Source organism: Periplaneta americana, chromosome 6, assembly GCF_040183065.1.
Source record: "Periplaneta americana isolate PAMFEO1 chromosome 6, P.americana_PAMFEO1_priV1, whole genome shotgun sequence".
Taxonomy (NCBI): Eukaryota; Metazoa; Arthropoda; class Insecta; order Blattodea; family Blattidae; genus Periplaneta; species Periplaneta americana.
This window is the reverse complement of record NC_091122.1, coordinates 36560439-36587437: the sequence shown is the minus strand read 5'-3', so window position 1 is coordinate 36587437 and position 26999 is coordinate 36560439. Positions and strand designations below refer to the sequence as shown.

At 34.0% G+C, this 26999-nt stretch overlaps 1 protein-coding gene across 3 annotated transcripts in view; it reads left to right on the top strand.

Moving 5' to 3' along the window:
- The first annotated feature begins 16279 nt into the window (after nt 1-16279).
- The window catches only part of LOC138701208 (rho guanine nucleotide exchange factor 10-like), a 505000-nt gene continuing 494280 nt past the window's right edge, over nt 16280-26999 (top strand). The window contains exon 1 of one of the 3 annotated variants that reach the window (XM_069827865.1): nt 16280-16579. The gene's annotated coding sequence lies outside the window, so the exon portion shown is untranslated. Of the gene's footprint in view, nt 16796-26999 lie in introns of all 3 variants that reach the window. The other 2 variants (XM_069827867.1, XM_069827868.1) reach the window with 2 other exon arrangements.

Here is a 26999-nt window from a genome sequence, read left to right as displayed (position 1 = left end):
AAGGGGATTGATAAACTATGTGAGATATCAACAAAAACAAAAAAGAAGAAAAAAATAATTGTCGCGTAGTCAGCGAGTTGAGTGAAATATCTCTGATTTCTAATTGTTTATTGTTTTATAAATACACCGAGATCTGAAATCTTGCACCAGTCGTGAACGTAGGCTACTGCTTTCCCGACAGTCAGTGTTTTGGTTCCCAGTAGTGCAACATTTTAGACTAGCTTGCGCGCGCATGTGTTATAATCCCATCTAGCAATGTTAAAAAAAATGTGAAACAAATTACCTAAACATATTATATATGTATTATTCCACAATAAAATTTCAGAGGTACTTTTGCATTTCGATTTCTTCGTAACACAAATGTATACTCGGACGGAACTGTTGATATTTCCATTTGGTGCCATTTCTAAGGACTTAGGGAAGGGGAACTTATTATTACTTTTTTTAAATAGTGGTTTTTCAATGTAAGTCTATGACTCTATGTGGGCTTCTGTAACAGTCGCTAGGGAAATGACTGTTCGATCTTCAAAATTTATTTATTTATTTATTTATTTATTTATTTATTTTTGCGGAGAAGATTTTCTCCAACAGCAGGATAACTCACAAGCAAACATTCCCATGGGGGCAGATAAAAAAGTTATTTTTTTTTTCTTCCACCATGTTAATAATTTCAAAACAAGTGCTTGTGCAAATTTTACCCATTCGAGCATAATTACGAGAGCCGTAAATAGTAATATACGTTACAAGAGCGGTATGTTGACGTTTTCGTGTTCGAGGAAAAGATTGAAAAGGCGAAACGTAGTTGAGCTTTTTTAATTTCCGAGAACATGAAAACAAACATACCACTCGTGTATCGTACATTATTTTGTGCGAAGATCGTTTATTACGTACCTGAAAGACGAATTTCTAATTAGTTGCAATGAAATCTCCAAGTTGGTTTCTGTTTAATGACGACAACTTCGGAAAACCAAGATATCTTTCTTCAACATTGTTGCTATAAAATGTTTTCTGTGTTTACTATATTCCAGCAGGCCGTGATGTAAGTCCCCCAGTCTATAAATGCGAACTTAAAACAAACGGCAAGGTTATGTAGTGATTTATTTTTCATTTTAATATTTTAACAATATTATTTATATAACATATTGCAGTAATAACATCGGCATCTGGAATCTTATTGATTATTTCACGGCTTCCTTAATGTTACTTATATCAGGAATGCAAATATTTAAAAACAATAATTAACATTGCAATTTAGGTGAAATTGCAGTGGTAAGTTTCCAATTTATAATTATTACTATGTTAAACGTCTGTAAAAATAATATGTTAAAAGCCTAAAGCAGTAAAATGAATGTCGCGCTTAAGCGGTAAGAAGAGGGAAATTGTTATGTGTGTTACGTTGGGAATACTGAATGTGGTATTTCACACTTACCGCGTATTGGTTCTGTGCGGAAAACAAGCAAATACGCACGATCTCGCACGAAAATGTTTTCCCTGGGGCCGTTTACAGAAAGAAAACACAATTTCATTGGGAACATTTATTGGAACAAGTACAACTGCTGAGCTATTTTTTTTAACATATTCCCCACTGGAATTGAGACATTTGTCATACCCCGGGGTCAACAGAGAGAGATGCAGACGGGTGTCGCACATTTTCTTTTATAATACTGTACTTTCCGAAGAATATTCATCATTATGAGCTTCAAGGCGTCTATGTTTTATTGCCTCTTCCTATTTTAGAAGAAATCTTCGTATTGGTCTTCCTAGTTTTCTTTTTCCTTCTGCTTTGAAGTGTAAAATAATCTTGGGAAATCTATCTTCATTTATCCTTTCCATATAATCATATCACTTTTTTTGTTCCTCAATTCTTTCGTTTAGGTTAAAGATATTCCGTTGTCCTCTTATATACGTATTTCTTAACTTATCTAAAAGAGTGAACACGGCTACTGAACGTAGAAATCTTATCTCTGCTAATCTAATTTTCTTTTATCGGCTCTATTTATGGTTCAATTTTCGCAGCTATAGGTGAACATAGGGCAGCTATCACACTATAAAATGGTAGTTGAGTTTCTTTTGGGGTTTTATGTTTTGGAGTTCCTTTATTGCTCCACGAATTATTGAGAATTTTTTTACTGGTACTGTATCATCCAAATCTACATTCTTTTTTTATAATATGACAGTTGTTGTCTTGAATAATTGAAGTCTGTCACTTGTTCTATCACTTCGTCATTTAAAAATATCTTATATTATACGCTATTTGCTTCTGAGAATGACATAACTTCAGATTTTTATTACAAAATAACAGAGGGGACAGTATTTTCTAAGTTATTTCTGTATCACTGAAAATAACGTGATCGTCCGCAAATAACAAGATTTTTGGTTCGGTATTATGAACCTTTATTCCACTACAATTGAGATTAATCTATTTAAGATGAAGGTATGCGCTATACGCGCCATGAAGGCTTTTGAGGGGAAGAAGGTAGAGCTCCCTGCTTTCTTGACCTCGACACTAGATTGAGAAAGTGTGGTCGGCACCACGCTCCGACCGTCTTTTACCCCCGGGAAAGACCCAGTACTCAATTGGAGTCGAGGCTGAGCAAACCTCGGGGCTGTTCTGGAATCTATATTAACGAGAAAAATCCGCCACAATTGAACTCGGGACCTTCCAGTTCGTAGCTAGTTTCTCTACTAACTGAGCTACCCATTTAACTATTTATTAGTAACAATACAGGTTTGCCAGCCTGGCCAAAATGGACCTATTATTCCCCTTCCCCATCCTGTATTTCTAAGAAATGCAGTGTTTTTATTGTTACTCTTACTGTAATTCCCGGCGTGACTCCTCCTCTTACGTCTTAGGAAGTGAAGGCTCTATAAAGTCTAGGTAGGTAGTATCGTTCGCCATTTTTGTTCTTTCGTTGTCAAGCTACCAGACGAGGAATCTACTTGCCGCACCGTTATCATGTCGTAGCTCCTATGATAATAAATCAAACGCACTGTAATTGACCAAATAATTGAGCGACAAAGAACGTCCTCGTGTGCTTTCTGCGAACGCCAACGAAAGAACAAAAATGGCGAGCGATTATATTAAGTATTTATCGAGGCTTAGGAAATGCATAACGTCATCATCAACGAATCACAAGACGCACACTTTTAAATGTAGCCGACCTGCAACGTGATTGGCTGCCGGAAAGAAGAGCGACGGGACTATAACATTGCTTATAAATAACAAAGCAAGTCAACAATTTTATTAAATATATAGTACTGTATTTTAATTTCGTTCTATTTACAATTATTGCCACAGATTATACGGATCGGCCTGTAGTTCGAAATCGGCGCAGTCTGAAATATGTCCACTCTGTGTTGAGTATTTATCATTTTTTCACAAAAAAGAATAAAGTTCTGGTACTTATAACCATATCAAAGGACAGAAGAGAAAGATTTGGACGAAGTATCCAATTGAAAACATTTAAGTTTGAGATAGTTGATGAATTTATGTATCTTGGGTCTCTGATAACGTGTGTAGTAGTAGGTTATTTTACGACGCTTTATCAACATCTTTGGTTATTTAGCGTCTGAATGAGATGAAGGTGATAATGCCGGTGAAATGAGTCCGGGGTCCAGCACCGAAAGTTACCCAACATTTGCTCATATTGGGTTGAGGAAAAACCCCGGAAAAAACCTCAACCAGGTAACTTGCCCCGACCGGGAATCGAACCCGGGCCACCTGGTTTCGCGGCCAGACGCGCTGACCGTTACTCCACAAGTGTGGACTCTCTGATAACAAATAACAATATTTTAGATGAAGAGATCAGTAGGAGACTTGTTTTAGCGAATAGAACATATTACCACAGTCTAGTATATACAGTCACGAAACTCAATACGTAGTAAATATGCATCCACAGATAGTTGCTAACCACTAGGATCGCTACTAACGCCTCATCACAGACAATGCGAAATAGTACCTGCACAGTCTATTGTTCCTAGTACCCTCACAACTCAAGCTTCGTGACTGTATATACTAGACTGTAATATTACGGACTACAAAAAGTATTTAATTCTAGACTGTTATCACGAAAGACAAAAATTTAAATTTATAAAACATTAGTTGTGCCAGTTTTAATCTTATGCAACTGAGACATGGTCATTGAGTAAAAATAATGAAAATCGATTGAATGCATTTGAACGGAAAATTTTGAGGAAGATATTTGGGGCCCGTGAATGACAATGGTGTGTGGAGAAAAAGGTTTAATTGTGAGATCTATGACCTGTATAAAGACATTGATCTGGTGCGGAAAATTAAGATCAATAGACTGAGATGGGCGGGTCATGTGGCACGGATGGAACCAAATAACCCAGTAATGCGTATCTTCTCAGCAAATTCTGAGGGAAGGAGGAAAGTGGGACGACCGGAGACCAGATGGTTGGACTGTGTTGGGAGGAATTTGAAAATCATGGGTGTCAGGAATTGGAAGAACAAGGCAATCGATAGAAACCAATGGCAAGACATTCTTAAGCAGACCAAGACTCGACCAGGGTTTTAGTGCCAAGGATGATGATGATGATGATTTATAACCATAAAACTGTTATTAAATTTTAAAATGAAGATCAGACCTTAGCTTTCGCACTACATAGGTAGTCTTTCTAATGAATAAACTACTCGATTTCCACTAAACAAAATTAAGACCAATGTGGTAGAATATACGAAAAGGCGGAACGTGTTGGACATGGAAACTATTGAATTTTAAGCTGCATTTTGGTAACATAGGTAGAAATGAAATGTATAAATCAATAATGAGTACCGCAAGTTACATGTACCGGTAGTTATGTTTATTGGCTAGGCCTGCAGAACTCGTAAGCAGGGGAAATATGACGTCAGCCTCACTTCACTTCTATTGGCGATGATCGACTTCCTCATAGAATTTTTTTACTTTATCTGCCCGTGTAAAGATCCATCATTGGCAACATGTAATAAATTCATTGTATTTATAATGCGTTACCTCGTTTCAAGGTTTACAATATCCTTGATTTCCTGTCGATTGTTTCTTTGAGATTTCTTTGCACCTAAGCTGCTTTAGATTTGCGAAAACTTTCCTCCTATCATCACCTACGGAAACATAAATTTATAGCATTTAAGTAATGAACCTTGAAAGTCGCTATTAATTTCAATTCAAAATGAACACAACGAGTGACGTCCTTAATTTAACGTATATAAATAAATATTCAATATATTACAGTTCGTAATAATGAACTTACCCGAAAGTTTGTGCATTCCATAATCCTTAATATGGGCTTTGTTGAAATGTGGTCTAATATTGAAATTACGAGTAAACATAATTTGGATGGGACACAGTAAACAAGCAATTCTGTCGTCTTCAACAACAAAATAATCATATTCCCATTGGAAGTAGTATTTCTTCACGGGTTTAGATTTTGCCATGTTCCAATTCTCTTTAAACTGCAATATCTATCTATCTATCTATCTATCTATCTATCTATCTATCTATCTATCTATCTATCTATCTATCTATCTATCTATCTATCTATCTATCTATCTATCTATCTATCTATCTATCTATCTATCTATCTATCTATCTATCTATCTATCTATCTAAGTCGACCTGGTTGGCGAGTTGGTATAGCGCTGGCCTTCTATGCCCAAGGTTGCGGGTTCGACCCCGGGTCAGGTCGATGGCATTTAAGTGTGCTTAAATGCGACAGGCTCATGTCAGTAGATTTACTGGCATGTAAAAGAACTCCTGCGGGATAAAATTCTGGCACATCCGGCGACGCTGATGTAACCTCTGCAGTTGCGAGCGTCGTTAAATAAAACATAACATTATCTATTTATTTATTTATTTATTTATTTACCTTGGCTGGAGTGCGTTACAATGTTGAATGACAACATTAATATCGAGTCATATAGCTATCACTCACTTATCAACGTACAATTTATTTATCGTCCTATTAAGTAAAACCAATTAAGATCAGTAATGCAGTTTTGTAAAAACAGGAATTAAAACTTTATTAATGCACGAAAAATCATAATAAATTCTTCAAATAAACTAATTAGTTTGTTGCCTGCATGCAACAGTTCGGATTTATTTTATTTTAGTAGAATACAGAGCACGGAAAGACAAGTAGGGGACTGTACTTAACTTATTTTACACAAAAAGTGGACTTAATCGGCTTTACTAGTAGTAGGACGATGTATACATATGTAGACCTAATTATATTATATGCCCACATATGTTTTATAATTCATTTTACATGTCTTTTAATTTATTTATTTCCCTCATTCATTTTTCTCTTACTTTCTAAAGATATGTTCCTAAGGATTTTATTATCTGTTCATTTGTAATTCTTGATAGCGTATTGTATACCTGCTGCCGCGAGAATGAATGTTGATGCAGCCAAGCGTAACTAGAACGCCATGACCGCACTGATAGAAAATATGGGTGGGGTAAGAAGGGGTAGTACGGCAGTCGCTCTGAGGAGCTACAGTTCTGCAGGTCTGTTTATTGGCTTTAATCTGACCCAGTTAGTTTATTCTATTCATTAATAAAATTCATAATTTCCTACCCAAGGGCAGATCTTTCACTACAAACCCAGCATTCTCCAATATTCCATACTTTCCGCCTTTCTCTTAGTCTTTGCATAAGATCCATATATATCTTTATGCTCGACCATGCCGAAATGTAGTAATTATACACCTGGTAGTAGCCCTTTAATGCACCTCATTAAAGTACACCTATTCATTATAATTCAGTTGTTCAGCCAATGAGAAATCACCATTGTACCATTATGAAACCGCAAGTATCGATTATTCTCGGATATGCAATCGAAAGACAATTAGCGAAAAGTCACGGAGGCTGGAAATCCAATACTGTCGCAGAAGGTTATGTTCTGTTACTGTAATAATTAGCGTTAATTGTGAATAATATTCAAATAAATTCAATTTGTCATCTCGTTTTTCAATTATAAATCAATTTCCAGGTTATATCAAGACTAATCTTCATGTTATTCTCTAGATTATATCAAGGTCAATCACATTCGTACCTCGGAAAAATCAATACTTTCGCGTTTGCGCACATCTCACAATTCAGGTCAGTTCCGCTCCTCACTTACATAACCATAACATGAATACTTATGAATAATTTCAAGTTATAAATATGGTCGAGCATAAATGTCGTATAAAACTTGCCTATAATGGTAATTAAGACGCTCGTATGAAAATTATGAAACTCGCTTGCGCTCGTTTCATAAACAAACATACACGCGTCTTAAATACTACCATTATAGGCTCGTTGCATAATGTACTATACTGTTGTCTATCATCTGATATCTTTCTCTGTCCCGAACTTTTTTTCCGTTTTCACCATTCCTTCTAGTGCATCCTCCAGTAGATAGTTTCTTCTTAGCCAGTGACCCAGCCAATTTCTTTTGCTCTTCTTGATCAGTTTCAGCGTCATTCTTTCTTCACACACTATTTCCAGCACAGCTTCATTTCTTATTTTGTCTGCCCATTTCTCACGCTCCATTCTTCTCCATATCTACACGGCCCTCTTTGTAACATCACAGTTAACAGCGTGTGCAATTATTCTTTTCTGTAGCATTATTGAAACTACAAATTAGAATGCATGAATCATTTTCCATTTCTTAGCTCTGCATGCCGGTGTTGTTTCAGAAATATCTTTTCGATTATTTTATAACTTTAAGACCTCTTAACATGGGTTTTCTGGTAACGACAGTATAATATTGTTAGGTACACTCGTACCTAAGATTCCTTTCTTACAAATGAGACATGTACGTTACCAATGGAGGAAACAAAATTTTAACCCATCTTATGAATACTGTTAATATCCATACAAAGCGGGGACATCTACTTCAAGTTATAGACCCTGTTTTATGAATAACCGTTGCAAGTGCTCTTTAACTTGCGTCACCATCCCAATGAATAGCAGGAAAGATATGAGAATAATTTGCAAGCTGTCATTTGCACTTACGAAACATATAACTTCTAAAGATTTCTCTATCGGTGGAAAAGTTCTGCAAGTGACAGAACCTCCGTTTTACACACATTAGCTTATATTATCTAATTCTAGGAATCATATCCTTCATTACCCGTAATGAATTCTGCATAAAATATTAAGGGGAGAGGATGGTATTTTTTGGTGAAAAATGAGTAAATTAAAAAAAAAATCTTTAAAATACCCTTTGATATGTGTGGAATGCATAGCATAACATTTCGTGGGTATTTGTGCCCTTATCGGATGTTGAGACGTCATTTTTAAACTTCCTACGCTATGGATTTTTAAATCACACGCCCGCTTTTATCGGTTTCCAGTAACTTCATTTTTTTTTACTACATTGCCAGACAAAAATGGATAGAATATCTGAACTATTAATGCTTGAAATTTAGAACACACATTCTTTAGACTATTAGGAAACATTTCTCTGTAACAGAGTTTTGTTGATTGATTTCATTTTAAAAATACGTCCGTTTGTTTGCAAGAAAGGAAATCAGAAAATTGTTATTAAATTTTAATTGTTTATTTTACAAACGTAGGGACTAATATCAAAATTCTGTTACAGATAGTTTGTAGAACATGCTTTTGCAAATACATTGCAAAAAACTGTTTGAATCTATCTTTAAAAACGGTTTAGATATATCGGTTTTAGTACAATCCTGCATTGGGTATATATATATTTTTTTCAAATTTTGGCCCCCAAATAATTTTTTTCAAACTATTTTTATTTGGTTAAGTTGCCACAGCTATGAGCTCTCTACATACAAAAAATTAATATTTTACACCAAATAGGAAAAAGGTAAAAAAAATACCGTCCTCTCCTCTTAGTATGTCTTGTTTTAATAGATTTCCATTTATGCTCCAGTCGAAATTTGAGAATTATATTTATTATTTTTACTAACTTCAACGTGCAAAATGTACAGTAATCACTAAAAAAAACTCTGCTTATAATTTTCATATGTAACAAATCCCTTAACACCACCAAATATGAACTATTTTTGCAATCTGCCTACAGGGACGTATGGGATGATGGGATTGCAACCCCTCCCACCAAAATGTGAGAATTCACAGGCATTTTATAATACAAATATAATAGTGCTTTTTTAATTATCATTGCGTAAAATTTGTTTTCAGATGTAGATATTTTTCATATTTAGAAATAATAAAATAATTCCTCCCGAAATAACATATTATAAATACAGTTAGTTAATAATACTGAAGACAAAGAACTCCATCCTTCCGACAAAAATCGTGGCTTCATTCTTGTCTGCTTGTGAGTGTATTATGAAATCGAACCAGTAATTAATAAGAGTTATTTTTTACTCAAATTATTTATAGAAATGTTTACAACTAATAATTAGTTTAGCCTATGGTTAATGTACAATCAATTGTATGATTTTCATTCTATGGGAGTCATAGAAACAGAGAAGTAAAAATATACTGAACCACTCCGATAGTAACTGATAAATAACATAATAATGAATGTTATAGAAACAGTTGAGTATGAAATATACCGAATCATTCCGATAATGACTGATAAATAATATAATAATTAAGTTTATAGAAATAATTTAACCTATTGGTAGATATTTAATTAAGTTGAAAGTTATCCTACAATAGGTCCACCGTTATGGTTGAGGGGTTAGTGAGTCTAACATGGAACCCAGCGGTCCCAGGTTCGATTCCCGTCGAGGACGAGTTGCCTGGGTGAGGTTTTTTCGGGGTTTTTCCCTCACTCCTATGGATGAATATCAGGTAACTTTACCAGGCGATTTAAATCCCACTCATCTTCGCCACTTCCTTTCCTCCCCCATCATCCTTTCCTCATCATTCCGTTTCTGGTTTTTCAGATCACTCTACCGGCGGCCTCCCGAAGCTGCTGACTTTCTCGACCGGCCTCCGTGGAATGTAGTTCAGCGATGTTGGATGGCTTCTGCAATGGCACCCGAGGCGGACCTACTCGGGGGAGGAGTTTCACCTCGGACCGACAGGAGGGCCTTGGGGGAAGTTGCCGAAGCAGGAATGGTATATGGATTTCTGTCGACTGTAGGGACCGGTCGTTAAAGGAGTCATGTGGTTAGGGCAGTGCGCGTAGGGGATCTCTGGCATGCAACTCATTCCATATCGAGGGTTAGCACAATAGATCTCAATAGGTCGCAGTGCCGGGCCATCCGTGTCCCTCTCAGTTAAATTCCATTCCATTCCATATCCTACAATAGTTATTTGGGACGACAGGGAATTAAACAACAATTTAACTTTCCTTTAGTTTCAATATAGATAAGCTTTGGACAAATATTTCTGCTCTCTTGTAAAATCAGTGCAATATTAGATGATTAGTTTTGATATGAACTTCTCAATTGCTGCACTTCTGACTTTTAATATCGTATTACATAAAATTCACTAATGCCTAGTTACAGATTTTTCCTGATTGGTCAATTGTGTAATAATAGGCTATATGTCACCAGCTAAGGTTAAATGATAATCGAGAAGACCTTTACAAGTGGAGGAAGTGAAATTGCAAACTTTCAAGGTGAAACAGTTTATTCAATGTGACAACAACGCGTGACGAGGAAATATGAGCTTATAGGATATATAAATTAAGTGAGCAATAAATAAATTTAAGTGTAAGGATGTTCATGAATATTATGATTGTCAAAGAATTCATGGAGGGTAAGATAACTAAGGATGCAAGTAATTATCCTTAAAGAAATGAATGTGCTAATTGCAGAGTAGAGTGCCGATTTATCCTGACTGTTTTCATTAGTCTCTCCAGGAGAGCTTTGAATTAAAATCTTAAAAAAAAAAGAACACGTTTACTTCCTTTAAAATCCCTTTATCAGTCACATAATATACTTCGGACGTTGAATGGCTTCTGTAATTAAATATCCTTTATTATTATTATTATTATTATTATTATTATTATTATTATTATCCATTCTTACATTCGTCTTGCACTCACGCCTAATAATTTTACATTTAAATCATTTCTAGATATCATTCACATAATTGGGATATAATATATTGCATTGTGATAACATGCATCATTCCAAACCCTACTGCTACTTAGTACCTATTGCCTTAAGAGGTGGAAGCCTTAACATTCCACCACTCAATAGATCTTTCGGGGTGTCTAATGGAATACCTTTGCTTTAGTTTTAGCTTCGAACTTTATACAAATGTAGAAAATGACTCTTTCTTCTCATATGGGGCATTACTTAACAGGATATATTAGACAGACAGATATTGCACTAAGTATTTAACCTATATATATATATATATATATATATATATATATATATATATATAAAGGTTACATACTGAGTGCAATATCTGTTTATTGTAAATCATAACTTAATGAAGATTTTACAATTTAAAAATAATAAAAATATTATTTTTTACACGAAGGAGGGACTCCAAAGACTAGCACTGCAGCCTGAGGCTTATTGTGCCTTATCATTTTTTTAATTTAGAATAATCGTTAAGTCCGAACGGCCGTTTTCTTTGTAGATATCTTCACTCAGCTTTTCGGTGCCATCTGTCGATTTAGCCATGTAGACTCAGGGATCCGATGAAGTCCAACTAGAGTGTTCTTTCATGCCCCTCGAAAGCGTAGGCTACTACACTTCCTCAGACTAATGCTATCTGCACGCCAGTCATAGTACTAAACGACGCCGCACATTTTGGGTAAATACTATTGAAATGAAAGTAGTGATGATGGTGCATATTGAAGTGAAGGGTGACGGTAGAATAATGGAAGGAAACGTGAGAACATCACGGATACCCCCCAGAAACATTGGTCTTGTCTACTACAAATACGACTCCGACATCACCGGGATCTGAACCCGGGTCCGCAGTCACAGTAAACCAGTTCTATACGAACTGAGATAACAAGACGTGCGTAATAATATTTAAGTAATCTTCATTATATGAACGACTAAATATCTTTATAATAAATGAGAATGTGTATATCACTCTCCAGAAAAACTGAAACCGCAAGACTCATTTGAAATAAATAAATAAATAAATAAATAAATAAATAAATAAATAAATAAATAAATAAATAAATAAATAAATGAATGAGTAAAAATACATAAATAAATAAATAAATAAATAAATAAATAAATAAATAAATAAAGAAGTAAATAAATGAATGAGTAAATAAATAAATAAATAAATACGGGTGAATAAATAAATAAGTAAATATGTAAAAAAATAAATAATAAATATGTAAATAAGTACGGTTGAATAAGTAAATAAATAAGTATATATATATATATATATATATATATATATATATATATATATATATATATATATATAAGTAAGTAAATGTAATAGGCCTAAATAAATATGTAAATGAGTAATAAATAAAAGATATAACTAATTTGTAAAAATAAGTAAATAAATAATGAATAATTGAATAACTAAATAAATAAATAAATAAATGAGTATATATATATATATATATATATATATATATATATATATGAATAAGTACGAGCGTCCACACCTGTGGAGTAAGGAGTAGCACGTCTGACCGCGAAACCAGCAGGCCGAGGTTCGAATCCCGGTCGAGGCAAGTTACCTGGTCGACGTTTCTTCGGGGGTTTTCCCTCAACCCAATTTAATCAAACGCTGGGTAACTTTCGGTGTTGGACCTCGGACTAATTTCACCGGCATTATCACCTTCATTTCATTCAGACGTAAATAACCTAAGATGTTGATAAAGCGTCGTAAAATAACCTACTTAAAATATAAATACGAGCGGATAAGTAAATAAGGTAAAGGTAAAGGTATCCCCGTAACATGCCATGAAGGCATTTGGGGGTGCATGGAGTTAGAGCCCCATGCTTTCCATGACCTCGGCACTAGAATGAGGTGGTGTGGTCGGCACCACGCTCTGGCCGCCTTTTACCGCCGGGAAAGACCCGGTACTCAATTTTATAGGAGGCTGAGTGAACCTCGGGGCCGTTCTGAAGTTTGGCAACGAGGAAAAATCCTGTCACCACCTGGGATTGAACCCCGGACCTTCCATTCCGTAGCCAGCTGCTCTACCAACTGAGCTACCGGCCGCCGTAAATAAATAAATAAATAAATAAATAAATAAATAAATAAATAAATAAATAAGTAAATAAATGTGTGAATAAATACAGGTGAATAAGTAAGTAAGTAAGTAAGTAAGTAAGTAAATAAATAAATAATTTGTAGAACAGCTATTAATAATATTGGAATAATTCAGTGATAATATTAACATGGTTTTTGAAATGTTTAGTACTGATCAAAGCAAAATAATTATGTGCAGAAAATAGAGAAACAATATGTTTATTGTAAATAGACTTAAAAATTCACCTGCACGGAGCCTGTAAATGACTAGACTAGCTTATAATAGCCTATGAATAGAATAGCCTATAAATTAATAGTTTTAAGGCAAAGCCTTGGACTAGCGTTACGAAATGAGCACTGGTTCGAGTGTTCATTGAAAAAGAATTTTTCTAATGAAACTTCGGCCAGTGTATGGGATCGGGCCCACATAGCACAGTGATAAATTTGAGGAGCTATAGTGAGTAACGAAATCAGATTTTACAAGTTAGCTAGGCTCTATAACAGCTGGGGAAATCGTACTAACGACACGTTATCCTCGTACTGATTGGATGATCGATCACCAGTACTACTGTAAAGCTTATGGACGTGAGACCGGCAGTCGACAGGCAGGCCTTTGCTCTCCATGGGCTGTTACGAAACGGATTTTTTTTGTCACAGAAACAGACGAAGAATCCGCGCACTTTGTTAAGCTTCAGTACTGTGAAATGTTTTGTGACTCTCGGCAAATTACTATTTCTCAATTATGGCTCTTATCTCTATGAAAATGTTCATTTGGCAATTATCAATTCGTTTTTATGTACAGTGGAATAAACTACTTTCTTTACAGATATTAGAGACATTTGTAACATTTTCAGTTTTTACAGTCTTGATTGAGAATGTCTTGTTAACAAGCTTTGACTGCACGCTATTGTAATTTCTATTAAGATAAAAACGTTTATAACCCATTATTATATGAAGACATAATAAACATGAGACATACTCTACCTTAAAAAAAAAAAACAAAAACAAATACGTATCGTTGTAGAGCACATTTGCTGGCAGTATTTATGCACGACGACCAAAGTTTTCTCCAGTTGCACATTTTTATAGAAATTAAGAAAATAATTCTCATAAAAATAATAGTAATAGTATCTAATATTAGCTCAGAGTCGCAATGAATGTCATTGAGATCCGCATGCGGCCCGCGAACCGCGTAATGACTTAGATCTTGTTAATTTACTAATTTTGTTTGAGAACCAATTTCATTTTTCACTCAGTGTTTTAAAGTTATGATAAAACACATTTGAAGAGTCCACTGCAAGAATGATGGATGTCACTTTATTGTCGAAAATGAACCAAGACTGTCAATGCATAGCTTAAGGCATATAGAATGTACATAGAGAGTTATATGGCATTAACACTGATAGTCATTGTCCAGTAATGATCGGAAAATCACAGTTAAGCTTTGAGCGCTAAGCATTTCAAACTTTCAATTGCTTCTCCTGCAGAATGTATTCCAAATGACATCCATCATTCTTGCAGTGGACTCTTCATTTGTAAATAATTTAACGAAGGTGCATAATACCTAATATTGTTGAAACACGACTTTTGGATGTAAGCGGGACCTAGGGCGCAACATTTGAAAGAACTGATCAATTTGAATAACTTACTAGTATTAAAAATGATTAAAGTGACTTACTACATTACAAATCTTTTTTTAGTACAACCACAAATTGCATTTGGTAACTTTTAGGCACATTGTAAATATTTAGTTATATAAGATAGGCTATTCCTTTACAACAAATTATGTTGCCAAAGGAAGGTCGAATGCATTTACGTACTTGACTTCTATTTGAATCATATATACCGTAAACAAAACGCAAATTGAGCGGTGACGCCAATTTCGCAGTAGAATAAGGGTGACAAGTTGCTGTGAAAGTGGTGGCCGGTAGAGAGGCGGTATCGCATGTTTTTCCTTGTGTGTAAGCTTTTTGTTAGGTAATAGACAGATAGAAAACGAGATTTCGTTAGGTCGAGTGTCAGTAACAGGTTAGGTTCGGTTAGTTCGGGCTTTTGATATGCCTTGTATTCGCATTTTGGTCGGTAGTTGGGTACGGACAGATATACGTCTTCCTTTGGTAACGCAATTGTAAATAACTAATAGTTATATTAATTAGGCTATATTTTTAGTCCCATAACTAATGAAGCTTCTAAAATTTTAGTGCAATGGCAAAGGTAGCTTCTGAATTTATAAGGAAAAGTAACAAATTATGTTACAGTTGTTTATTTTTTATTTTTATTTTAGTTGGTTATTTAACGACGCTGTATCAACTACTATGTTATTTAGCGTCGATGAGATTGGTGATAGCGAGATGATATTTGGCGAGGTGATATCGAGGATTCGCCATAGATTACCTTGCATTCACATTACGGTTGGGAAAAACCTCGGAAAAAACCCAACCAGGTAATCAGCCCAAGCGGGGATCGAACCCGCGCCCGAACGCAACTTCAGACCCGCAGGCAAGCGCCTTAACCGACTGAGCCACGCCGGTGGCTAATTATAGTACAGATACTTGCCAAAATTTGTAATGACAAACGTATAATAAGCAGTATATAATAATAATAATAATAATAATAATAATAATAATAATAATAATAATAATAATAATAATGATAATAATAATAATGATAATAATAACGTTCAGCAGTAGTTCCTGACATTTCATTAAGCTAAAATTTCTCACAGATTTAACAATGTTCTTATTTGATAAATTGTGTAGAATAAATAAGAAATATGCATAACTGAAACAGGAGTTACTGTAGTTGTTAGTAAAAACATAAATTTATTATATTCCCCTCTCACATAGGCAACACACATTTCTGTGAAGTAAAAGGAGTTGCGCGTTATAAGGCGTTATTTCGTTTACGATATTTAAAGTGATGTATGAACAAGAAATAATATCTAAAAATTGTCTTTAATAACATTTATTTTCGCGTTTGTATTTATATCAAAGAAATACATTTTCCTTAAAAACTGTAATTTACAAAATAATTTTATTCTTCGCGCATGAATGTTCTCCATAGCTATTGGTTCTCTGAAGTTTGCTTGGCCAATCGGAAGTTCGTCTTACCCCCACTTCTTCCATAGTTTCAAGATGGCAACCTGTTGCTTGAGAGTGTGTAGCCGACGGTCAGTATGAAGTAATTCTGGCGTGTTTGTTGACGTTTTGAGGAAATAGTAGTGCACGCACTTGGAGGCAGAAGTAATCAGCTCTTTATCTTTGACGTGACAGTGCAAAATTAATGTGATTGGTTGAAGTGATTTCATGAAGTGTGTTCGAAAGGCTTATGGGAAGAAGGCGCGTGGACAAAGTTTGCCGACAGACAAACAATAGGACATTCGAGTTGACGTTTGTTTGAGAAGCTGTTGGACCATGTTTTGACAGTAGTGTTTTCTTTCTAACACACGAGCGGTACGTAATTATTCACGTTATTAAATAGAGAGTGCGATGTGAAGTAATTACGAAGGATTTGTGCAGTTCTGTTGTAGAGTTTAAAATAGTTGCGTACTGTGTCATATTAAATTTGTAGCATTATTACAACTGCAATTTATTCTCACGTGGTGTTTATTGATTTGCCTACATCTTTAAACAACGATTGTGTGCCACAATGCTTCGGAGCCCAATTATGTATGTATTCTGCCCGAAAAGTTTGCTTGTTTTGTTTACATTTTTAAGCTATTTACTGTAGGTTTGATTGAGGTTAAGTTGTTTTTGTTGCTATTTGTGTTTGTTGTAATTCATTGTAGTGATCGCATATTGTTTTAATAATTAGCAGTTGGAATACTAATTATAATTAATAATTGGCAGTTTGGAACATGATGTTCCGAATTTGAAAATATTTCTACCATTGTTTCTAATGTACACAGCGGCGCTTTCTATAGGCAATTGTTTCTAGAAAATGTGGACAGTTATTTTATATTTTAGTAATGAGAGGCGTATGAATGTACCGCGAGACTATAACGTATATAAAAAAAAACCGAGTACTTGTGAATACTACTTCTTTCTTATTATTTTTAGGCCTATATTAATTCTGGAGCAATACCTCTCCATGGATTTTAGAAGTTCTGGGCATGCATAATTATTCAATATTAAATTTCCATTATTTATGTGCGTAGATTGTCGCGGGCGGACTATGGTTTTACATATTTTAGATTTTTAAAGTTTTACTTTGTTTTGGACTGTAGCGTAATGTAATGTTTGTTGGTTAGTTTAGGTTAGGTTAGCTTAGTTTTGCTTGAGTTTGTTAGGGTTAGTTATGATTAGGTTAGGTTAGTTTAAGTTGTGATAGTTTATGTTAGGTTACAGTTGAAATTATGTTTTTGAATTTTTGTATATTGCTTCCAGAATTACCTTTTTTATTTATATTTTTATTTATTTATTTATTTTTTTCTTTTGCAAAGCTGTGAGTGAAGGACATAACAAATGCATGAATGTAGATTGTCCCAACCAAAATGTAGCTACGGAAGCGTTGTTTATAGCTGACAACTTAAAAAAACATAATTTCGTGCTTGATTCCTGAAGTTCAAAAGTTGGTGGAGTTTACCTCTCGTCATTGAGTTTTTTTTCGACAGTGGGAGAGAGAGAGAGAAAGATTTTTGATTAACTGAAGTTTGAGATTATGATGACAACAAATAAATCCATAATTGTAATATTTTCCCTTAAGAAAGGTGATCTGTACCGATATTTCATCTCCTTTCCATGAACTTTCATGTACAGATTGAAGTTTTTGAGGTACTGTATGTCGGAAATATTTGTTTTAAGATAGGCTAATGTGGCAGTGATTCCCAAAATTGGTTCTAGGTATTATATCAGCTCTGAAAATCATTTTCACCAGCCCAATTTGTAGTTGATGTTTTGCAGTTACAGTACCTATATAACATATATGAAACTTAAAGGAATTAAAATTTCATGAGGCCTATCATTAAATTTTGTTGCTTCACATTTATAATTTTATTGATAAAGTTTTAAAGAAATTTTACTGTTTATTCTAATAAATAAAAAAGATTAGGGTTTACTTATCATAAGGCTTCGTAGTGTGAAACAGAAGGGAGATGTTAAACAAATTTTACATTTTCCATAACCAAGTAAATGTATGCTACTATGTCACTTCAACTTTTATTTTGATTAGACCTGTTGGGAAAATAATGAATAAAAAATTAGCACTTGAATTTGAAAGATTAATTGAGACATATTAAAACTCATTTACAGTGTGTCAGGAAAGGTAAAAAGTGCCTAGATGAGTGAGAAATAATAGATGTGAACAACTTTCTAGAGGATAAATGTTAAAATTTCTGATTTTATAACTAATGCAAGTGTTGTTATTATTGTTTTAGTCTTGCTATATTAAAATTTTAATAAACAGAAAAGATTAGGATTTACTTATCATAATGCCTATATATATATATATATATATATATATATATATATATATATATATATATATATATATATATATTTGATACTTAATCCTTTTGTGTGTAGGGCCTACGCCTATTATGTTCATAAATGTTGTTCAGTGACTATTAAATTATGTACTTAGGTAGGGATGTGAGAAATTGGAAGGGGAAAGTATACATCATGCATATTTTTTCTAGAAAATTCATTATCTTATTTACTGGGGATTAAATCCTACTTGTACTTTTTTTTACTGAGTAGTCACGATTGAATTAGTAATGGAAGCGACTAGGTGTAATTTTTTTTTAATTTGTCTACCCGTTGGACTTCTCATAATTGAACATACACAATCTGTTAGTCATCATTTTAACATGAGGTGCACAGAAAATTTATCTTTTATCCTCACTGTCTGGCAAAATTTTAAATAGGCCTACGTATTTTTCTGTAACTTACGGTCAGTTGACATTTATACTGCCTCTCCTTTTAATGATATGCCTACCGTTTAAATGGCCAATGATACCCTATATTTAACGACAACTACTTTTGACTAATTTTTAATTATAGCATCTTTTACCAAATTTGTTGGTAAAGTATTGATTATCACAAGTAAATTGTGTAAATTGTTACCATAACAGATAAATTCTGTAGGACCAAAAAAATTAATCTTTACATAGATTTAAGAATTTGTTAAATTTTACCACATTTTGTGAAAATATAGTAGAAGAGTTTTATTTAAGAATTTATTTAATTTTAATACATTATGTACAAATATAATGGAAGAATTATATTGGAAAGGACGCATCTTATCAACTCGATGAGCAATTATAGTCCCTTCCTCAAGTCATTAGCCCAGATAAAGGAATTTTAGAAGTCTGTCAATCCATTGGTTACAATCTTTGTTATTGCGTTAAGAAAATATAAAATAATTATTAAGAATTAGACTAAATTTATTATTTTAATTATATTGCATAAACTGGATAGACCTACGACAGATTTCAGTCATTCTTTTGAAACAGACATCATAATAAAATTAAAATTATTTACACTGGTGTGAAAATAAGATAAGTTACATGGTAAAATGTCTGGATATCTCATAGATTAATGTGTTCGCCATATTTTGTGAAGGATTAATTTCCCCGTGTAAAATAAAGAAAAAGCATATGTTACATTCTATTACTTGTCGCATCCGTTACAAATCTGTGTCACATCCTTTACAGAAATGTCATTATTATTTTAAATTAAAATAAACAGCCATGGAAGTTATCACAATGTCATCTTTTAGATACCAGTAAAGAATTTTTAAAATTTATTTATTTATTTGCTAATAATTGTAACATAAAATATAATATAAACAGATAAAACTTTAGCTTACCCCTGAAAGAGTAGAATTCGTGCTCAGGGGTGGATTCCTGAATTGAAATTAAGTAGTATAGAATAGAATGTAGTATATGTCTACTACACAATAAGAATATATAAATTTAAATTTACAATTTTTCATCATTTATAAAATCCATACATAACTTTTTAAATTTAGTCCTAATACTAGAATTATTAGAATTAACACGATTAGAATTTTTAAATATAAATTTGTTATATATATTCTTGGACCTAAATTACTACTATGATTAAATACTGTAGCAGTGTTGCATTTTAGTTCAAACAATTTTAAAGAATTCATACCTTTTGATTCATAACTATGCTAGTCATTCAAAAGGATTAACAGATTTTTAAGCTAATTTAAAATAAAGTGTTGAGATGGGTGACATTTTTGTCACAAAGCGCAAAGAATGTAATAAAATGAAAAACTTCAGAGCAATAATGTTGAAAATTCCCAAGATTTTTAAGATAAACCGCAGTGACGAGGTGGGAATGGAACATCCAAAAAATCTGTTTATATTTTTTAAAATTAACTCCTAAAACTGTATACAAATGACAAAAGAATGATTTTGCAGTATAGATAAGTAGAGCCAAATATTGTAAACTTTTCGAAACTCTGCACAGCACAAACCTTAGACATATTTAAAATAAATTGTATTTATTCTTTAAACAGTAGTGGAAAATTGAAGTTTGCAGACACTTGAAGCTATCCATGATGGGCTGTGCTTTTTTTAAATGACATTGTGATAATTCTTTCACTTCACTTCACTTCATAGGCGGTGAGAGAACCGTTTCCTTAAGGGGGGAGGGGTAAAGCAAAACCATAGAACCCCCATATAACGGGGTTATGGGGGACATCATTTACTTCTCCCCCCGTTATAGCTTGACCGTGGTACAGTTTATCGAAATATGACCATTTAAAAATGTATTTTCGGGAGCATGTTTCTTACAGAATTACATCCATATCCGCTATGTTTCGGACCGAGTTGTATAGGGTTTGAACTGTAGGCCTATTACATATTATAATGGAGCAAACTTAAAACAATCTCCCTCTTTTTGTCTCTCGCACAGAAACACATGCATACATCAATAAAATTACGTAACAGTGCTAACAAACTTTTTTATATGAAGCTTACCTTCCTGAAGATATCATAACAAATGTAAACTCTGATTTTATTTAATCTCGTCTTTAAGTTTACACATTATACTTGGATCACTTTTCTTTTTTCTGCATTGTTGTGCAGTATGTTATTCATATTTCTCCAAGAGGCGGCCTGAACACCTGCAGACTTCTAACACATGAGTACAGGCTGTTACAAAAGAAACATTACAGTGCTTTCATTCTCCAAATGATGTATAGAAATTATTATACATTCATAAATTTAAAATAAATATTGTAGTCCAGACACATGATCTGAAGACATTAATTCGTCAATTTAAGCACGGAAACTTAATCATAAAAGCAAAAAACATCTTTTGAATTCACTATTTTCTAACTTTAATGTAAGAAAAAAGAGTTGAGACAAGTTTTGGGGGGGGGCAGTGTCCCCCCCCATGCCTCCCCATAACTCTGCCTGTGCTCACTTGTTTTCGACTGTTTTTCAGGTAGTGTAATTTTTTGCTATACAGGTACACTTAATGCACTATTTTTTTTTCTAGTTTACAGTCGTTTAGTAAAAACATTAGGTATTTTTATACCATACGAGTGGTCAGAAGAGAGCATTGAAAGATAAACAGTTTGTGATCTTTGCTTTTTAAACACATGTAAAATACTTGTAAATGTTTACCTGTAATAACAAGTAGAAGCCTATATGCAAGTCATTATGTTGACTTGTGTTTATTAAGTCTGGGCTTCAGATGAGGTTCAGTTAGGTGGTTAAGTTCAATGCGAACTAGAGTTAAAGTTAATCACACTGACTATACACACGCAATTTTTAACAACAATGTAGTTAGCTTTTTAATAAAATAAGTTTAATTTACTACTGCCGTAATACGTTAACTGCCGCTTTTTTTTTAACTCTTAAGGTTTAATATGAATATCACATTTATATCCCTCAATGTACATTAACAGCATTAGTACTGAGACGTACCTTTATCTGGTATACGAGTTTTTTTTAACTTTCAGCTGCTTATCTAGAGAACAACGCGTTTGCGACAATATAACATTTTGAATATAGGCGGAGAGAGAATACTTTCCTTGGTGGTGTGGAGAAGCAAAACCATAGAATCCCGATATAATAATATGGGAGACATTATTTACCTTCTCTTCCCGTTATAGCTTGACCGTGGTACAGTATATCGGAATATGATCATTTAATAAAGGTATTTTTGGGGAGCATGTTTCTTACAGTGTTACATCTATATCCGCGATGTTTTGGACCGAGTTGTATAGGGCTTGAACTGTAGATCTACTACAAATTATAATAAGGCATAACTTAACAATCTCCCTATTTTTTTTTGTTATACAGAAACACATGCATACATCAATAACACTACGTAACAGGGCTAACAGAAACTTATCTGAAGTTTACCTTCCTGAAGATATCATATGAAATGTAAATTATAATTATTTTACTTAATCTCTGGTCTTTAAATTTACACATTATACCGGGATCACTTTTCTTTTTTCTGCATTGTTGTGCAGTATGTTATTCATATTTCTCCAAGTGGAAGCTTTACCTGTAGACTTCTAACACATGAGTATAGGCTGTTACAAAAGAAACATTACACTGCTTACATTCCTCAAATGGGGTATAGAAATTCTTATACATTTAGAAATTTAAAATAAATATTATAGTCCAGACACATGATCTGAAGATATTAATTCGTCAATTTAAGCACAGAAACTTAATCATAAAAAAAACAAGAAAAATCTTTTGATTTAAATATTTTCTAACATTAATAGGAAAAAAAAAAGAGTTCAGACAAGTTTGGGTGGGCATTGCCCCTCCTCCATACCCCTCCCCCCATAACTCCGCCTATTTGAATAAACATTTTTTCCTTTGAAGAGGAAAAAAAATGGCATTAGACCATTAGTTACTTTTGATTTGGTACAGGTTATCAAGGTCATTTTAAGATCAACTACCTTTTTTAAAATGGAAGAATCCAAACTTTTTTCATCAGATTATGATTTTACAGAAAACTTATGTTTGATTTTTGTAACCCTTATTTTTTCCTTAAAATATTTAGCAAGTTTCTATTGTTTACTTGTCACATAAACATAGACATTCGTTTTAACAATTAATAGTTTCTCGACTGTTTGGTATAGGAATAGGTTGGCATTTTGTGAGGGGAGTACTACGACTTTTCAGGGTCTATTGCGCTAACCCTCAGGCTAGGCGCATTCCCAAACCCATACCACAGTCTAGTATATACAGTCATGAAGCTCAATACGTAGGGAATATGCATCCATAGATAGTTGCTAACCACTAGGATCGCTACTATCGCCTCATTACAATGCGAAATAGTACCGGCACAGTCTATTGTTTCTACTACTCTCAACAACTCAAGCTTCGTGACTATATACTAGGCTGTGTCCATACTGGCTGGCTACACTAAGTTTCGCTGCGTACCCAGGTTTCGAGCAGGCAGACCCACGTGTCCCTAGGCCAACGGGAATGCTATGCAGTGATGACAGAGAAAGAGATGATACCTACTCTAGTTTACACGTTTTAAAGCGACGAAACGGGAAGTGTTCTGTCGGTGAGGGGTGAGTGCGGGGCTAGAGTGATAGCTTGTACAGCGTTGTCACAGTGAGTGAGAACTTAGCTTTTCACTGGAGATTATAATGCAGATATTCGTCTGCTATACCTGTTTTCTTTTCGAAAGATGGGACATGACAGTTAAGCGGTCGTACTTGGAACTAAAGCCCTACGTTGGCGTTGCAATTTGGGCAATCACGCGAACATCTGATGTGAGCTACCAACTGATGTTTGATGGCTGACGTTAAAACATTAATTGACGTGAAGGTATAACAAAAATACAAAAACCGACAGACAATGAAACACGAAACGTATTAATAGCTGACAATGTGTGCACAATAAATGGCGCCAAAAGAACTATTAAGCACTCATTATGTGGGAATTGTAACTTTTCAACTCAACCGTTGTTACCATAGCAACAGGCCTACCACATTATGTGATATTCAGTTGTTTTTCCGATCGCAGCGCTAATGTCATGTCCCATCTTTAGAAAAAACAAGTATAGCGACAAACTCGCAATACAAAATACCAACCGAACGCGGTGCGATATTCTCTTAATTCGTCGGGACAATATTGTCAAACTTACGGCGCCAGACCACGTGCGTTATATACAGTTGCTTTCGTCAGCTGTATCATAACCGCTGTTATTGCGATTGGAAAAGTGTTATTAATACTGTGATTAAAAAACAAATGAGTCTCCTGAGTGCTTTAACCTAAAAAGGAAGCGAATAATATTTAAGACGGGGAAATGAGATAACTCACAAACATCTAATCCCGTGAACGGAAGATGAATTTCTTCTATTGCTCAGTAATAATAATAATAATAATAATAATAATAATAATAATAATAATAATAATAATAATAATATTTTGGCGAATCCTCGGACCTCACCTCATCTCACTACATCTCGCCAAAATATTGTAAAAAATTGGACAAAATTGTAAAAATTGTAGAAAATTACTAAATTGTAAAACTATAAAAATTTGTAAAAATTGTAATTGTAATATTGTAAAATTTTGACTTGTTCCACATCTTAAAGCTTCATTGCTCATGTAAGATCTATGGAATAAAATAAATGAATAATAATAATAATAATAATAATAATAATAATAATAATAATAATAATAATATGTTCTTGTTATTAAAAAGTGAAAATGTTTACAATATTATTATTTACTAGTTGTTCGTGCTCTGTAATTCATATTCATATTCATAATTATTGTCATCATACGGCTTTCAGGTAGTGGTTTCCCTCACATCTCTGCATACGGTCCACCACTACCTTGCTTACATTCCATCATATATCCTTTATATTTCTCTTATCATCTATGTCTCCCCAAATCTTCCAATTATCTAAAGTTTAACCCTGCTTCTGTCTATTTCTTCCTCCATCCTTTCTGATGTACAATATTTACAAATCTTAACTTTCTTTATCTTCCCTCAATATAATTCCCGAATGCTATGCAATACTGTCCACCTTACTCTTATCTAGAAACATTCGCGTCTACGTCTACTCCTCCATCTCTACTACTATCATTGTCATCTTTCATTACTGTTATCCCTACGCTCTGTAATTAGACATGGGAAAGGTGTTAAACTTTATACACATTTTCTCCTTTCTTGAGTTGTTAGTTGCGGTGTATTTCATGCTCAATGCGGTAGAAAATTAACAATTTCAACATGATATTATTTCCAGCTGCATTGCAGTTGTTACTTTCTGCATTGTTGGACGATAGATAACATTTTGCTTAATACGACATAGTTTATGCTCTATGAATTTGTTGATTAAGTGGCAAAAATTAATTTCCTACTAATATTTTTGTGGCTGTGCAGTATTTGAAGTCAGAATAGCGTCTAATCTAATTATTTATTCTGCCTGCTAAAACCCTCTTTGTAAGATATCCTGGTACCAGTATAATGCTTATGGCAGTGCATGATAACATTTTGTCCTCCTCTTCTCTTTGTGCAACCGTTAAGGCACTGAAATAAAACAGAGCCACTTTTATACTGTCTTCTGAAATGCAAGAACATCCTGTGGGGGCTATTCCATATGAAATGGATCAGTAAAAAACCTCGCATTTTTTTAATACTCTGATTTTTCCCTATTTATACAAGGTGCTGAAATATACTATCGAAAGTCAAACGGCTTTCGTACTATTGAGCGACAAATTTAGCGTATTTTATAAAAACAAGCCTCTTTCAGCGCTCAGAACTCTGGAACCATTTACTGCAAAACATTGAACGGGAGCTCATTTTGAAGCTGACATTTAGTAGGTTATGATAAGAAGTAATACTTATTTTTATTGTATACAGAGAGACATAATCTGATTTTACTTACTTTTAGGCTTTTTGCCCATTTGTAAAAATGTAAAAAATATTGAGAAAAACCTTGCATTATTAAGAGAGATTCGGCATTGTTTGCTTAGTGGCTTGGCACTAAGTTTCGAGGGTATTAAATAAATTATTTTCACACGCCTTGACTTGAACGCCGCAGTACCCCACGCACTGGCCGAGAGCTGAAGATAAGCGAGCATTGGGCGTCATTTTACTCCTATGTTTATGAAAACCTATGATAAAGCTACTGTCCGTTATTCAGGAGAAGACGAGCGGAAAGAATGTGACCTTCTTGACTGTCGCTGTTGATTATTATAAACATCGCTCAGATAAGCATCCCAGTAGCCAGGTTATTACTCGTACAGGAAACATCAGTAACAATGCGTATGGACATTAAAGCTAAGTTGAACAGAAGGAGACCTAATGTTTCCGCTTACTGCAGTACAAATATTGCACGTGTTGTCTTTCGTTATCTGTTCACATCCCTTCCTCCTCAGTCCGCTCTCGTCTTCTCCTGAGTCACCGACAGTAGCCCAGCCATGACTGCTAGACGACACATCACGTGTTTCTCCTGGGCTTGCTTGTCTCGACTACCTACAGTCAGCTGGTTAGTTCACGCGCGTACTATATATTTTCTTTATTTGATATTTTCAATACTTTCTTATCAACGGTGCACCAGTAAAAAAATATGTGTTTATTTGTACTTTCAATGCGGAATCTAACCATATATTTTTAAAATATTTTTTCGTGGGCAAAGGCGTCTTAATGAAGAAAAATCTAAATTTCTCCATTTCCATAAAAAGTAAGAAAAACTGTTTACATGTCAATATAAACTTTAATTTCTCAGCATCAAAATAAACCATGATTTTGATCATTGGGTGAAAGGGTTTCGGAGCCACAACAGTTTAAAGTTGCTAATTTTATGAAAATACGATAAATTAAAATATTTTGAATTTAAACACTATGAAGTTCTGATGCCTCAAACTTTGCACTAAGCATTGTATCACAGTTGTCAACGGACAGA